Genomic DNA, 15,145 nt, shown 5'->3' with positions numbered 1-15,145 from the left:
TGGGTCACTCACAACATGGACAGGCATTAATATGAGAGATTTCTGTATGAAATCTTTATGAGCACCAGTATGAAAGATTTCCCCATTATTTCCTTTCATGAGCTCTCCTGTGAGGGTTTGGATCCCTAGTGGTTGGTGGTGCCAGGAGAAATATAATCAACTTTAGGGAAAATGATGCCAAAAAAGAAAGAGGCAAAGGGGGACAGTGTTAAGTTCAATGTTCTGGAGTAAATTTGCTGGATTTCCTAGGGCTTCCAGGTGCTTACATTCCCAAAGTTTGACATAGTTTGACATAACCCTTCCTTTGATTATTTGAGTGAGTGTCCTTTAATATATTTTAGGCTAACTCACTTTAAGTTTACTTTACTAGAAGACAGATTTCTACACTTGATCTTAGCCAAAAGGCCGAGAAGCGATGAAGACAGATTTCTAACTACTAAATATGTGTAGATTTTACAATCTATTTTCTTGCATTCTATTTTACATGATATAAAATTTTTAATGTCACAATGAGCATTGAATCCACAGAAAGATCTTTTTTCTTATAAAGGTTTTTAGTTGATAGGTACATGAAAATTTCACAGTAAAGAAAATATTTTCCCAGAGAAACAGAAGTATATACTTTTTTTAAATTTTATTTTTAAACTTTACAATGTTGTATTAGTTCTGCCAAATATCGAAATGAATCCGCCATATTATACAGAGTGAAGTAAGCCAGAAAGAAAAACACCAATACAGTATACTAACGCATATATATGGAATTTAGAAAGATGGCAGCGAAAGAAGTATATACTTTTTATTCAGCTTCATTCTAAAAGCAGGCTGGTAAATGAAATACATTTTGTTATATATTAATCTTCAGAGTGACCCAGTGATGGTACTATTAACATTCTAGAGAAAAAAGAAAAGAAAAGAAATAAGCTAGAGAAGCTAAGGGAATTGTGTGAATTCAATATATGACTGTATTGTACCAGAGTTATGTACTTAACCACTGCACTGCAGTCACTCATTATTCACTGGGTACTTTTTTAAGAGAAAAAAAAAATAAAGAAAAAATGAATCTGCTTCCTAAATGTTTTAGATGAATGGCAAAACTAATACAATATTGTAAAGTTTAAAAATAAAATAAAATTTAAAAAAATAAAAAAATAAAAATTTGAAGATGCAAAATGCATAACAACAAAAAATAAAATAAAATAAAATAAAAATTATGGTAGCTGACCTATGGCTATTGATGTTACCCAGTGAATCTTCCTGGAAAAAACAAATGGGTGCAATAATTTCTTTGATCAGTATGTACTATATATTGATAAATATGATGATGATGCCAGGTGTATTGTTTTGTTCTTATTATTTAAAAAGAATGCTTATACTCTTCTACAGGTTTTCTTATTGGCCATTATATCTAACTGAAAATAAAAGATCATAAAGGAAGCAATAATACATGTATTTATTTATTTAACAGCAAAATGAATAATTTATTCTGTCAATGTACAGCTGTCCCAGTGACAGGAAAGCTTAAACAGATTAATGGAATAATAATAGAACTTTTTGCTACTTCTCATGTTCTCTCTTTTCTCATCATGCTAATTTGTCTTTCCATCTATCTCTCCCTCCATCTATTTCATCTGACTTTCTCCGTTGTTATAATACATGCAATATATGTACAGTTATACCTTCCTGGTTCACACTTTATAGTTTCACAAAAGATGAAGAGAAATAATTTAGATTAAAAAACATACTAAACAAAGTATTTTTTAATGTATTGAAAGCAAACTTAAAGTCATTTAGTCGTGTCCAACTCTTTGCGACTCTATGAACTATAGAGTCCATGGAATTCTCCAGGCCGTAATACTGGAGTGGGTAGACTTTCCCTTCTCCAGGGGAATCTTCCAAACCCAGGTCTCTCATATTGCAGGTAGGCTGTTTACCAGCTGAGCCACCAGGGTAGCCCAAAAATACTGGAGTGGGTAGTCTCTCCCTTTGCCAGAGTTCTTCCTGACTCAGGAATCAAACTGAGGTCTCCCACACTGCAGGCAGATTCCTTACCAGCTGAGCTAAAGGGAAGTGTATTGAGGCAAATACACATTCTGCAAGAGTAATAAGAAGGTTCAGTATATGAACCAATGTAACCATATAAATTACCTATGACATATATGTCACATGAATCAATGTTGTATAATCTAAGCTGTGCTAATAGAATTTATTGCAATGTTAGAAATCCTGTTTTTTCTCCATCCAATTTGGTAGCTCCTGGTGGCCACGTGTGGCTTTGCATACTTGACATGTGGGGAGTGAGACTGTGGAACTGACCTTTTAACTTCATAACAACATGTGGCTAATGCCAACTGTGTTTATCTTCTGCAGATGCAGAAGAAAAAAATTTGGAGAGAATAAATTCATAAGTATAAATAAAAATATTGATTTTATCATAAAAATTTTAATAATTGTTTTATCCAATTGAATGATTGTGCTAAATAGCATTTCTGAATTAATAAGATTAAATATTTTCAGGATCATTTACTGCACAAAAATTTTGCATTTTTTTAATATGGCAGGAATTTGAATTGTCATCTTCAGTAAGCAAACAAGTAGAATAAATAAGTAAAAAAGTAAATAAGTAGATAGTGAAAATTATTTGATATCCATTAAATATATTTAGGGGCTTTACTGGTGGCTCAGTGGGTAAAGAATCTGCCTGCAATGCAGGATATGCAGGAGGTGCGGGTTAATTCTTTGGGTCTGGAAGATCCCTAGGAGGAAGGCATTGCAACCCCACTCCAGTATTCTTGCCTGCAGAATTCTATGGAAGGAGGAGCCTCAGATGGTTACAGTCCATAAAGTTGCAAGAGTTGGACACGAAGTGATTGAGCAGATATATTTAAAATATTTTAGAAAAAAATGGGCCCTCAGAATGAAGGAACTGTTTCTTCCTATGTAGCATCCTGTTGTATGATTGGTGAAAAGTTATTTTATAATGATACACTTCTGCTCTAAGTCTATTATTAATTTTCCTCCAAGAAGAACACTGTACTCAGAAAATTTATACAAAGTCTTATGAAAAGGTTTCTGAGGTGATCAAAAACTGAATGTGACAAAAAACAGATTTAGAAAAAAAGTTTAAAATTTTATTTATTAAGGAGATTTATTATCAGATCTTCCATAAGCCTCTTATCATTGTCCACCAAAGGGCAGACAGACTGCAAACTACAGTCACAGAAAATTAACCAATCTGATCACATGGACCATGGCCTTGTCCAACTCAATGAAACTATAAGCCATGCCATGTAGGGCCACCCAAGATGGATGGGTCATGGTGGAGAGTTCTAGTCTCCACTGCAGAAGGGAATGGCAAACCACTTAAGTATTCTTGCCTTGAGAACCCCATGAACAGTATGAAAAGGCAAAAAGATAGAACACTGAAAGATGAGCTCTTCAGGTCAGTAGGTGCCCAATATGCTACTGGAGATCAGTGGAGATACAACTGCAGAAAGAATAAAGAGACAGAGCCAAAGCAAAAACAACACCCAGTTGTGGATGTGACTATTGATGGAAGTAAAGTCCAATGACATAAAGAACAATATTGCATAGGAACCTGAAATATTAGGTCCATGAATCAAGGCAAATTGGAAGTGGTCAAACAGGAGATGGCAAGAGTGAACACTGACATTGTAGGAATCAGTGAACAAAAATAGACTGGAATGGGTGAATTTAACTCAGATGACCATTATATCTACTACTGTGGGCAAGAATTCCCTTAGAAGAAATGGAGTAGCCCTCATAGTCAACAAAGGAGTCTGAAATGCATTACTTGGATGCAATCTCAAAAACGACAAAATGATCTCTGTTTGTCTCCAAGGCAAATGAATCAATATCACAGTAATCCAAGTCTATGCCCCAACCAGTAATGCTTAAGAAGGTGAAGTTGAACGGTTTTATGAAGACCTACAAGATCTTATAAAACAAACACCCAAAAAAGATGCCCTTTTCATTATAGAGGACTGGAATGCAAAAGTAGAAAGTCAAGAAAAACCTGGAGTAACAGGCAAATTTGTCCCTGGAGTATAGAATGAAGCATGGCAAAGGCTAACAGAGTTTTGTTGAAAGAACACACTGCTCATAGTAAACACCTTCTTCCAACAATGCAGGAAAAGACTCTACACATGGACATCAACAGATGGTCAATAACTAAATCAGATTGATTATATTCTTTGAAGCCAAAGATGGAGAAGCTCAATACAGTCAGCAAAAACAAGACCAGAACCTGACTGTTGCTCAGACCATGAACTCTTTATTGCCAAATTCAGAATGAAATTGAAGATAGTAGGGAAAACCAATAGACCATTAAGGTATGACCTAAATCAACCCTCTTAGAATTATACAGTGGAAGTGACAAATAGATTCAAGAGATTAGATTTGATAGACAGAGTGCCTGAAGAACTATGGACTAAAGTTCTTGATATTGTACAGGAGGCTGAGATCAAAACTTTCACCCCCCAAAAAATAAAATAAAATAAATGCAAAAAGGTAAATGTTTGTCTGAGGAGGCCTTCTAAATAGCTGAAAAAAAAATAAGAGAAGTGAAAGGTAGAGGGAAAAAGAAAGATAATCCAATTTGAATGCAGAGTTCCAAAGAATAGGAAGGAGAGCTAAGAAAGCCTTCCTCAGTGATCAATGCAAAGAAATAGAGGAAAACAATAGAATGGGAAAGACTAGAGATCTCTTCAAGAAAATTAGAGATATCAAGGGAATATTTCATGCAAAGACAGACACAATAAAGGACAGAAATGGTATGGACCTAACAGAGCAGAAGATATTAAGAAGAGGTGGCAAGAATACACAGAAGAACTGTACAAAAAAGAGCTTCACAACTCAGATAATCACAATGGTGATCACTCACCTAGAGCCAGATATCTTGGAATGTGAAGTAAAGTGGGCCTTAGGAAGCATCACTATGAACAAAGCTAGTGGAGGTGATGGAAATCCAGTTGAGCTATTCCAAATCCTGAAAGATGATGCTGTGAAAGTGCTGCACTCAGTATGTCAGCAAATTTGGAAAACTTAGCAGAGGCCACAGGACTGGAAAAGTTCATTTTAATTGCAATCTCTAAGAAAAGAACTGCCAAAGCATGCTCCAATTACCGCACAATTGCTCTCATGTGGCACGCTAGTAAATAATGCCTAAAATTATCCAAGCAAGGCTTCAACAGTGCATGAACCCTGAACTTCCAGATGTTCAAGCTGGATTTAGAAAAGGCAGAGGAACTAGAGATCAAATTGCCAACATCTGCTGGATCATTGAAAAAGCAAGTGAGTTCAAAAAAAAAAAAAAAAAATCAGCTTTATTGAATATACCAAAGCTCCTGACTGTGTGGATCACAACAAACTGGAAAATTCTTCAAGAGATGGTAATACCAGACCACCTGACCTGCCTCTTGAAAAATTTGTGTGCAGGTCAGGAAGCAACAGTTAGAATGAACATGGAACAACAGACTGGATCCAAATAGGAAAGGGAGTATGTCAAGGCTGTATATTGTCACCCTGCTTATCTAACTTATATGCAAGTACATCATGAGAAACGCTGGGCTGGAGGAAGCACAAGCTGGAATTAAGATTTCTGGGAGAAATATCAATCACTTCAGATAAACAGATGACACTACTTATGGCAGAAAGTGAATAAGAACTGAAGAGCCTCTCGATGAAACTGAAAGAGGAGAGTAAAAAAGTTTGCTTAATACTTAACATTCAAAAAACTAAGATCATGGCATCTGTTCCCATCACTTTTGGTAAATGGGAAACAATGCAAACAGTGAGAAACTTTATTTTGGGGGGCTCAAAATACTGCAGATGGTGCCTGCAGCCATGAAAGTAAAAGATGCTTGCTCCTTGGAAGTAAAGGTATGACAAACCTAGATAGCATATTAAAAAGCAGAGACATTACTTTGCCAACAAATGCCTATCTAGTCAAAGCTGTTTTTTGTTTTTTTTTTTTCCATTGATCATATATGGATGTGAGAGTTGAACTATAAAAAAAGCTGAGAGCCAAAGGATTGATGCTTTTGAACTGTGGTGTCGGAGAAGACTCTTGATATTCCCCTGGACAGCAAGGAGATCCAACCAGTCCACTGTAAAGGAAATCAGTCCTGAATATTCATTGGAAGGACTAATGCTGAAGTTAAAACTCCAATACTTTGGCCACCCGATGTGAAGAACTAACTCATTTGAAAAGACCCTGATGCTGGGAAATATTGAGAGAAGGAGGAAAAGGGGATGACAAAGGATGAGATGGTTGGATTGCATTACGAACTCGATGGAGATGAGTTTGAGTAAACTCTGGGATTTGGTGATGGACAGGGAGGCCTGTCATCTGTCCATGGGGTCAAAAATAGTCGGACATAACTGAGTGACTGAACTGAATTGAACTGATTTTCAGATCTGAAAGTCCTGGCCCTGAGATCCCTGTTAAGAATAGTTTTCCAATTGCATTTTAGATTGAATAATTTCCTTTAATTTGTGGCTAAAGCTAAGACAAGAATCACTAACTGATCTATGCTTTATATTTATGTGTCATCTATGTTTGGAGATTGAACCAGGACTATCAGCTACTTTCACTTCAGTTCAGTTGCTCAGTCCTGTCCTACTCTGTGACTCCATGGACTGCAGTGCGCCAGCCTTCCCTGTCCATCACCAACTCCCAGAGCTTGCTCAAACTCATGTCCATGGAGTTGGTGCTGCCATCCAAACATCTTATACCATATCATCCCCTTCTCCTCCTGCCTCAATCTTTCCCAGCACCAGGGTCTTTTTCAATGAGTCAGTTCTCTGTATCAGGTGCCCAAAGTGTTTCACTTAGGCCATTGAAAAAGTTATTGGATATTTTAATGTTTAATCACCAGTGGTCTGGTTTGTGACCTAGAAGTTAGCGTCTTTGTGTCCTATTACTAATCTCCTGAGAAAGCCAGACTTATTTGTTTACCTATTTTAGATCCAAGGGATCATTTGTTCCTCATTAAAGACAGATACAAATCCTTAAATTAAAAAAAAAAAAGTTTTGTAATGTCTGGTACTTGGTTTCCCTACTGTGACTTTTAAGTATGAAAGTATAATTTAGTCTAGCAGAAAACCTCTTTACAGAACCAATTCTGCTCTAAAATTATCAATATCAATATGTAGGCCTTTTTGAGAAACTACTTTCCTTTCTGTGGCAATTATTTATCATAGAGATGATAAGGTTTCCTCCCTTTTATTTCTTAGTCTGTACAGGATTCAAAAGTTGTTGAGTTTCTTTCTTTTTTTTTTTTTTCCTTGCAGAGTTAAGTTGCTCATCACAAATGTTCTTTCCTTCCTTTTCTGCAATAAAAATGAATGCTAGTGATGTCAGCAATGGCAGCATTTGGAAGGTAAAGAGAAATACTGTGCTTTGCCCTGTCAACAGTCAGCTCTATGAGCAGTCAGCCTCTGCAAGTCTCCCGGTCTTACTACAGAAAATGTGTGGAAAAGGAAAGCTAACCCTGCTGGGTGTACCCACGCTCTATTTTATCATCAGGATTTACATTACTGCAGGACATTGCAGTTATAAATAAAAGCAGCAGTTTGTGACTCATGCTGAAGGACAATAAAGTATTTGCACCAGACAGAGTCACCTTCTTGTTCTATTAAGTTATCATTCCAATTTTCAATTCAAGTTTTCTGAAGCACTTATTTGATTTTTTCCCCTTTCAATGACAGATGTCCTTATATTTTTATTTTCCTCTTTCAAAATTTCTACCAAAATTTTTGAATAATAGAACTTTTTTATCATGCCATATTTTAGAAATACATTTGTGTCCCTCCCATATTTTCAATACTTTTCCATTTATTAATTCATCTGACAATTCAATCCAAAAATAAATTTTGATAACCTGCTATATGCCATGTTCTGTGCTATTAATAGGACAAAAATGTTACATGAGTAACATACTCTGAAAAAGGAACATCCACCTAGTGTGCCTGTAAAAAGGTATCACCTGTAGTATAGGTATTGGTCCTCAATAGACTGGAATATAAAAATTATCTAAATAGTTTCTCTAAATCTCCAGATCCGTGAACTTCCTGATGTTCAAGCTGGTTTTAGAAAAGGCAGAGGAACCAGAGTCCGAATTGCAAACATCCACTGGATCATCAAAAAAGCAAGAGAGTTCCAGAAAAACATCTATTTCTGCTTTACTGACAATGCCAAAGCCTTTGACTGTGTGGATGACAATAAACTGTGGAAAATTCTGAAAGACATGGGAATACCAGACCACCTGATCTGCCTCTTGACAAACCTTATGCAGGTCAGGAAGCAACAGTTAGAACTCGACATGGAACAACAGACTGGTTCCAAATAGGAAAAGGAGTTCGTCAAGGCTGTATATTGTCACCCTGTTTATTTAACCTATATGCAGAGTACATCATGAGAAACGCTGGACTGGAAGAAACACAAGCTGGAATCAAGATTGCCGGGAGAAATATCAATAACCTCAGATATGCAGATGACACCACCCTGATGGCAGAAAGTGAAGAGGAACTAAAAAGCCTCTTGATGAAAGTGAAAGAGGAGAGTGAAAAAGTTGGCTTAAAGCTCAACATTCAGAAAACGAAGATCATGGCATCCGGTCCCACCACTTCATGGGAAGTAGATGGGGAAACAGTGGAAAGTGTCAGACTTTATTTTTCTGGGCTCCAAAATCACTGCAGATGGTGACTGCAGCCATGAAATTAAAAGACGCTTCCTCCTTGGAAGGAAAGTTATGACCAACCTAGATAGCATATTCAAAAGCAGAGACATTACTTTGCCAACAAAGGTTCGTCTAGTCAAGGCTACGGTTTTTCCTGTGGTCATGTATGGATGTGAGAGTTGGACTGTGAAGAAGGCTGAGCGCTGAAGAATTGATGCTTTTGAAGTGTGGTGTTGGAGAAGACTCTTGAGAGTCCCTTGGACTGCAAGGAGATCCAACCAGTCCATTTTGAAGGAGATCAGCCCTGGGATTTCTCTGGAAGGAATGATGCTAAAGCTGAAACTCCAGTACTTTGGCCACCTCATGCGAAGTGTTGACTTATTGGAAAAGACTCTGATGCTGAGAGGGATTGGGGGCAGGAGGAGAAGGGGACGACAGAGGATGGGATGGCTGGATGGCATCACTGACTCGATGGACGTGAGTCTGGGTGACCTCCGGGAGTTGGTGATGGACAGGGAGGCCTGGCGTGCTGCAATTCATGGGGTCGCAAAGAGTCCGACACGACTGAGCGACTGATCTGATCTGATCTGTGAGACTTTAAACACTAAATTCTTTGAGCCTCATTTCAAATTGATTGAATTAGACTTTCAAGTGGTAGGTGTTGACACTCAGGCTGTGAGTAATAAACCCAGGTGACTTTAATAATGCCTGTTGAGAACCATTGCTCCAAGATATTAAATAATTTGTATTTTCATTATAATGGGGGGGGAAGCAAACACTTAGAAATAAAACTTGATCAAGTGAACAGACTCTAACATTAAAATATAGAAACTGTTTTGTAATTATGTGATCAATGGGCTTACATGATATCTCAGTTGGTAAAGAATCTGCCTGCAATGCAGAAGACCCTGGTTTCATATACCTGGGTCAGGAAAATCTGCCATCTTATCACACAAAAGGTGGCGGAGTAGAAGGACATATTCTCATCTTCTCCTGTGAGAACTCCAAAATGACAACTCACTGCTGAACAACCATTGACAGGAGAATGTTGGATCCCACCAAAAAATGATACCCCACATCCAAGGGAACAGGAGAAGCCCCAGCAAGACTGTATGCGGGGGAAAATCACATTTAGAACAAAACTCCATACCTGCCAGAGACACTCAAAGGGCTCAAACAAAACTTTGTATGTATCAGAACCCAGAGACCCCACAGAGACTGAGAAGACCTGCCTTTGAGTGTTTGAGTGTCTCGTGCAGAGGTATGGGTCAGCAGAAGCCAGCAGCAGAGGCAGGGGCTCTGGGTGCAGCTACCTAGGTCACACAGCTTATGGAATAGGCCCTCTTGGAGGAGGTCACCATCAACCCCACCATAGAGCTGCTGAGCAGAACCCACAAACTGCAGAACAATTATACCAAATAAATTCTTGCACTGTTAAGAAAGTTCTAGGATGCACAAAAGATTTCCCAACCTGGGGACCTGGCAAAGGGACTGAGAACCCCTAGAAAATTTGATTTTGGAAGCCAGTGGGATTTGATTATAGAACTTACACATAACTGGGGAAACAGACTCTTGGAGAGCACAAACAAAACCTTGTGTGAAACCAGGACCCAGGAGAAAGGAGCAGTGACCCCACAAGAGACTTTCCTGTGAGTGTCCAGGAGTCTCTGGCAGAGCTGTGGGAATGCAGTTCCCTGCTTTATGGTCAGAGGCACTAAGTATGGCAGTACTTGCACAGGACACTTTGAAGATGGTCACCATTATCTTCATAACCCCTACCATAATTTGGTCTCAGGTCAAACAGCAGGGAGGGAACACAGCCCCATCTATCAACATAAAATTGGATTAAAGAAATACTGAGCATGTCCTGGCCCATAAGAAAAAGATCCATTTTCCAACACAATCAGTCTCTCCCGTGAGAAAACTTCCATAAGCCTCTTATCCTTACCCCTCAGAGGGCAGACAGGATGAAAAGCACAATAACAGAAAACTAATCATACTGGATCACATCAGTGATAGTCTTGTCTGATTCAAAGAAACTATGAGCCATGCCATGTAGGGCCACATGAGATGGACAGGTCACGGTGGAAAGTTCAGACTAAACTCAGTGCACTGGAGAAGGCAATGGCAAACCCCTTCAGTATTCTTGCCTTGAGACCCCATGAACAATATGAAAAGACATAAAGATATGAAGCTGAAAGATGAACTCCCCAGCTCCATAGGTGGCCAATATGCTACTGGATAAAAGTGAAGAAATAACTCCAGAAAGAATGAAGACAAGGAGCCAAGGCAAAAACAACACCCAGTTGTGGATGTGACTGGTGATGGAAGTAAAGTCTTATTCTGTAAAGAACAATATTGTATGGAAACCTGGAATGTTAGGTTTATGAATCAAAGTAAATTGAAAGTGGTCAAGAGGAGATTGCAAGACTGAACATAGACATTTTAGGAATCAGTGAGCTAAAATGTAGTGGAATGGATGAATTTAACTCAGATTACCATTATATCTACTACTGTGGGCAAGAATCCCTCAGAAGAAATGAAGTAGCCCTCATAGTCAACAGAAGAGTCAAAAAGCAGTACCTGGATGCAATCTCAAAAATGACAGAATGATCTTTGTTCATTTCCAAGGCAATGAATCAATATCACAGTAATCCAAGTCTATGCCCTAACCAATAATGCTGAAGAAGCAAAAGTTGAATGGTTCGATGAAGACCTGCAAACACTTCTAGAACTAACACTCAAAAAAGATTTCCTTTTCATCATAAGGGACTGGAATGGAAAAATAAGAAGTCAAGAAATACCTGGCGTAACAGGAAAATTTGGCCTTGGAGTACAGAATGAAGAATGGCAAAGGCTAACAGAGTTTTGCCAGGAGAATGCACTGGTAAGAGAAAACATCCTGTTCCAACAACGTAAGAGAAGACTCTACACATGGACATCAAAAGATGGTCAATAACTAAATCAGACTGATTATATTCTTTGCAGCCAAAGATGGAGAAGCTCAATACAGTCAGCAAAAACAAGACCAGGACCTGACTGTTGCTCAGATCATGAACTCTTTATTGCCAAATTCAGAGTGAAATCAAAGATAGTAGGGAAAACCAATAGATCATTCAGGTATGACCTAAATCAACCCCCTTAGAATTATACAGTGGAAGTGACAAATAGATTCAAGAGAATAGATCTGATAGACTGGGTGCCTGAAGAACTATGGACCAAGGTTCTTGATGTTGTGCAGAAGTCAGTGATCAAAACCATCGCCAAGAAAAAGAAATGCAAAAAGATAAAATATTTGTCTGAGGAGGCCTTACAAATAGCTGAGAAAAGAAGAAACTAAAGACAAAAGAAAAAAGAAAAGATATACCCATTTGAATTTAGAGTTCCAAGAATAGGAAAGAGAGCTAAAAAAGCCTTCCTCATTGAGCAATGCAAAGAAATAGAGGAAACAAAATAGGAAAGACAAGCAATCACTTTAAGAAAATTAGAGATACCAAGGGGTCATTTCATGCAAAGATGGGCTCAATAAAGGATAGAAATGGTATGGACCTAACAGAAGCAGAAGATGTTAAGAAGAGGTGGCAAGAATACACAGAACTGTATGAAAAAGAGCTTCATGACCCAGATAACTACGATGTTATGATCACTCACCTAGAGCCAGATATCCTGGAATGTGAAGTCAAGTGGGCCTTAGGAAGCATTACTACAAAAAAAAAAAAAAAAAGCTAATGGAGGTGATGGAATTCCAGCTGAGCTATTTCAAACCCTAAAAGATGATGCTGTTAAAGTGCTGCATTCAATATGCTAGCAAATTAGGAAAATACAGCAGGACCCACAAGACTAGAAAAGGTTAGTTTTCATTTCAATTCCAAAGACAGGTAATCCTAAGAATTTTCAAAGTACCTCACAATTGCACTCATCTCACATGATAGTAAAGTAATGCTCAAAATTTTCAAGCCAGGATTCAACGCTACATAAGCCATGAATTTCCAGATGCTCAAGCTGGATTTAAGAAAGGCAGAGGAACCAGAGATGGATCATCCAAAAAAAAAACAAAAGATTTCCAGAGAAACGTCTACTTCTGCTTTATTGCATATGTCAAAGTTTTTGACTCTGTGTGTTATAACACACTGTGGAAAATTCTTAATGACCTGGAAACACCAGACCACCTGACCCTCCTCCTCAGAAATCTGTGTGCAGGTCAAGAAACAGCAGTTAGAACTGGACATGGAAGAAAAGACTGGTTCCAAATTGGGAAAGGAGTACATCAAAGCTGTATATTGTCACCCTGCTTATGTAACTTATATGCAGAGTACATCATGCAAAATGCCAGACTGGATGAAGCACAACCTGAAATCAAGATTGCTGGAAGAAATATCAATAACCTCAGATATGCAGATGACACCACCCTTATGGTAGAAATTGAAGAACTAAAGAATCTCTTGGTGAAAGTGAAGGAGGGGAGTGAAAACGTTGGCTTAAAATTCAACATTCAAAAATTAAGATCATAGCATCCAGTACCATCACTTTGTAGCAAATAGATGGGGAAACAATGAAAACGAGAGACTATTTTTCAGTCTTCCAAATCACTGCAGATGGTGACTGAAGCCATGAAATTAAAAGACACTTGCTCCTTGGAAGAAAAGTTATGACCAATCTAGTCAGCATATTAAAAAGCAGAGACATTACTTTACCAACAAAGGTCTGTCTAGTCTAAGGTCAGTTTTTCCAGTAGTGCATATATGGATGTGAGAATTGCACTATAAACAAAGCTGAGCACCAAAGAATTGATGCTTTTGAACTATGGTGTTGGAGAAGACTCTTGATAGTCCCTTAGATTTCAAGGAGATCAAGCCAGTCAATCATAAATGAAATCAGTCCTGTAAATCCATTTGAAGGACTGATGCTGAAGCTGAAATTCCATTACTTTGGCCACCTGATGCAACAAACTGACTCATTGGAAAAGACCCTGATGCAGGGAAAGATTGAAGGCAGGAGGAGAAGGGACAACAGAGGATGAGGTGGTTGGATGGCATCACCGGCTTGACTGAAATGAGTTTGAGCAAGCTCCAGGAGTTTGTGATGGACAGAGAAGCCTGGCATGCTGCAGTCCATGAGGTTGTAAATAGTTAGACACGAATGTGTGACTGAACGGGACTGATCTGATGGGATCAATGATTCCATATATTTATTAGCACAGTATGCTACAATGCTTCAAAAAAAAAAAAGAATTGTATTTAAGTGTATTCTAAAGATAGATATCTGTTATAAAATGAATTGTATTCACCATCCTCCAAAAATATGTATATTGAAACTCTAACCGTCAGTGGGAGTATATTTTGAGGTGAAGACTTCAAGGAGGTCATTAAGAATAAGTGATATAAGGGTAAGGCCTTTATCTGATTCGACAGATGTCCGTATAAGAAGCAGAAGAGCCACCAGCAATCTCTATCTGCCTGCAAGTACAGAAAAAAGTACATGTGAGAATATAGTAAGAAAGCAGCCACGTTGCAAACCCAGAAGAAAGATCTCACCAGAAACCAACCCTCCTGGCATCTTGATCTTGGATTTGGTATCACAGAACAGTGAGAAAGAAATGCCTATTGTTTAAGCCATCAAGTCTGTAGTCTTCTATTATGGAAGCCCAAGTAGACTAATACAATATCTTAAGGCTTCTTATCCTGTCCTTCTCTTCAGAGGGAATGGGAAGAAACCAGACCTAAGTAAAGTATGTCATCTTGATTGAACATAGTGAAGCCAAAAGTAGTTACCTATTCCTGCAACAGTTAACAGGAAAAAGCAAGGTCAAAAAAAGAGACATGCCATATATAAAATGACAGTCCTAGCACGTTTCTCAAGACCCCCTGTTGCCGAAACTCTGTTCACCAGTGCTGAATAGAAACATTGAGACACAGCTTTGGGTGAAGTAGTTAAAAGAGTAGCTTTAATTTCTTTGCCAGGCAAAGGGGATCACAGTGGACTAATGCCCTGTGACATTAGTCACATTAATCATGTGACCCAGTCTGGAAGGTGTAGTAAGGAGTTTCAAGGAGCAGGGGATGATCAGCTCATGTACAGTTCTTGGATTGGTTGGCATCAAGGTGAAGTTTCACATATCATCAACCTTCCGGTTTCAACTAGCCTAGGGTCTATGTTCTTGGGGGTCAGCAGTTTTCATATGGAGAGGGGTCTGTTTCCTCTAAAAACAACTTTAGGAATGTGTATCAGACCTTTATCTGTATCTTTCAGGGAGCTGGAAATTTGGTTATTCTGTAATATAGAAGAATTATGGTTTAAATTGTTACCAATTCCCTAGTGCAGTAGCTATTCTTTGTTTCTACATCTTCACATTTCCAAATCAATAACTCTTGAGTCAACATTTTACTTCACAAGAGAAGGACACAGGGCTTGTACACTATTTCACGTTCATCTTAACATACTAAAAC

The 15,145-nt window shown here is 38.3% G+C and overlaps 1 pseudogene; it reads right to left on the bottom strand.

Moving 5' to 3' along the window:
• Nucleotides 1-315: 315 nt before the first annotated feature.
• On the bottom strand, nt 316-417 carry LOC113902606 (annotated as a pseudogene).
• Nucleotides 418-15,145: the final 14,728 nt, after the last annotated feature.

This window comes from Bos indicus x Bos taurus, chromosome 12, assembly GCF_003369695.1.
Source record: "Bos indicus x Bos taurus breed Angus x Brahman F1 hybrid chromosome 12, Bos_hybrid_MaternalHap_v2.0, whole genome shotgun sequence".
NCBI classification, from domain to species: Eukaryota; Metazoa; Chordata; class Mammalia; order Artiodactyla; family Bovidae; genus Bos; species Bos indicus x Bos taurus.
This window is presented reverse-complemented; position numbering and strand designations above follow the sequence as displayed.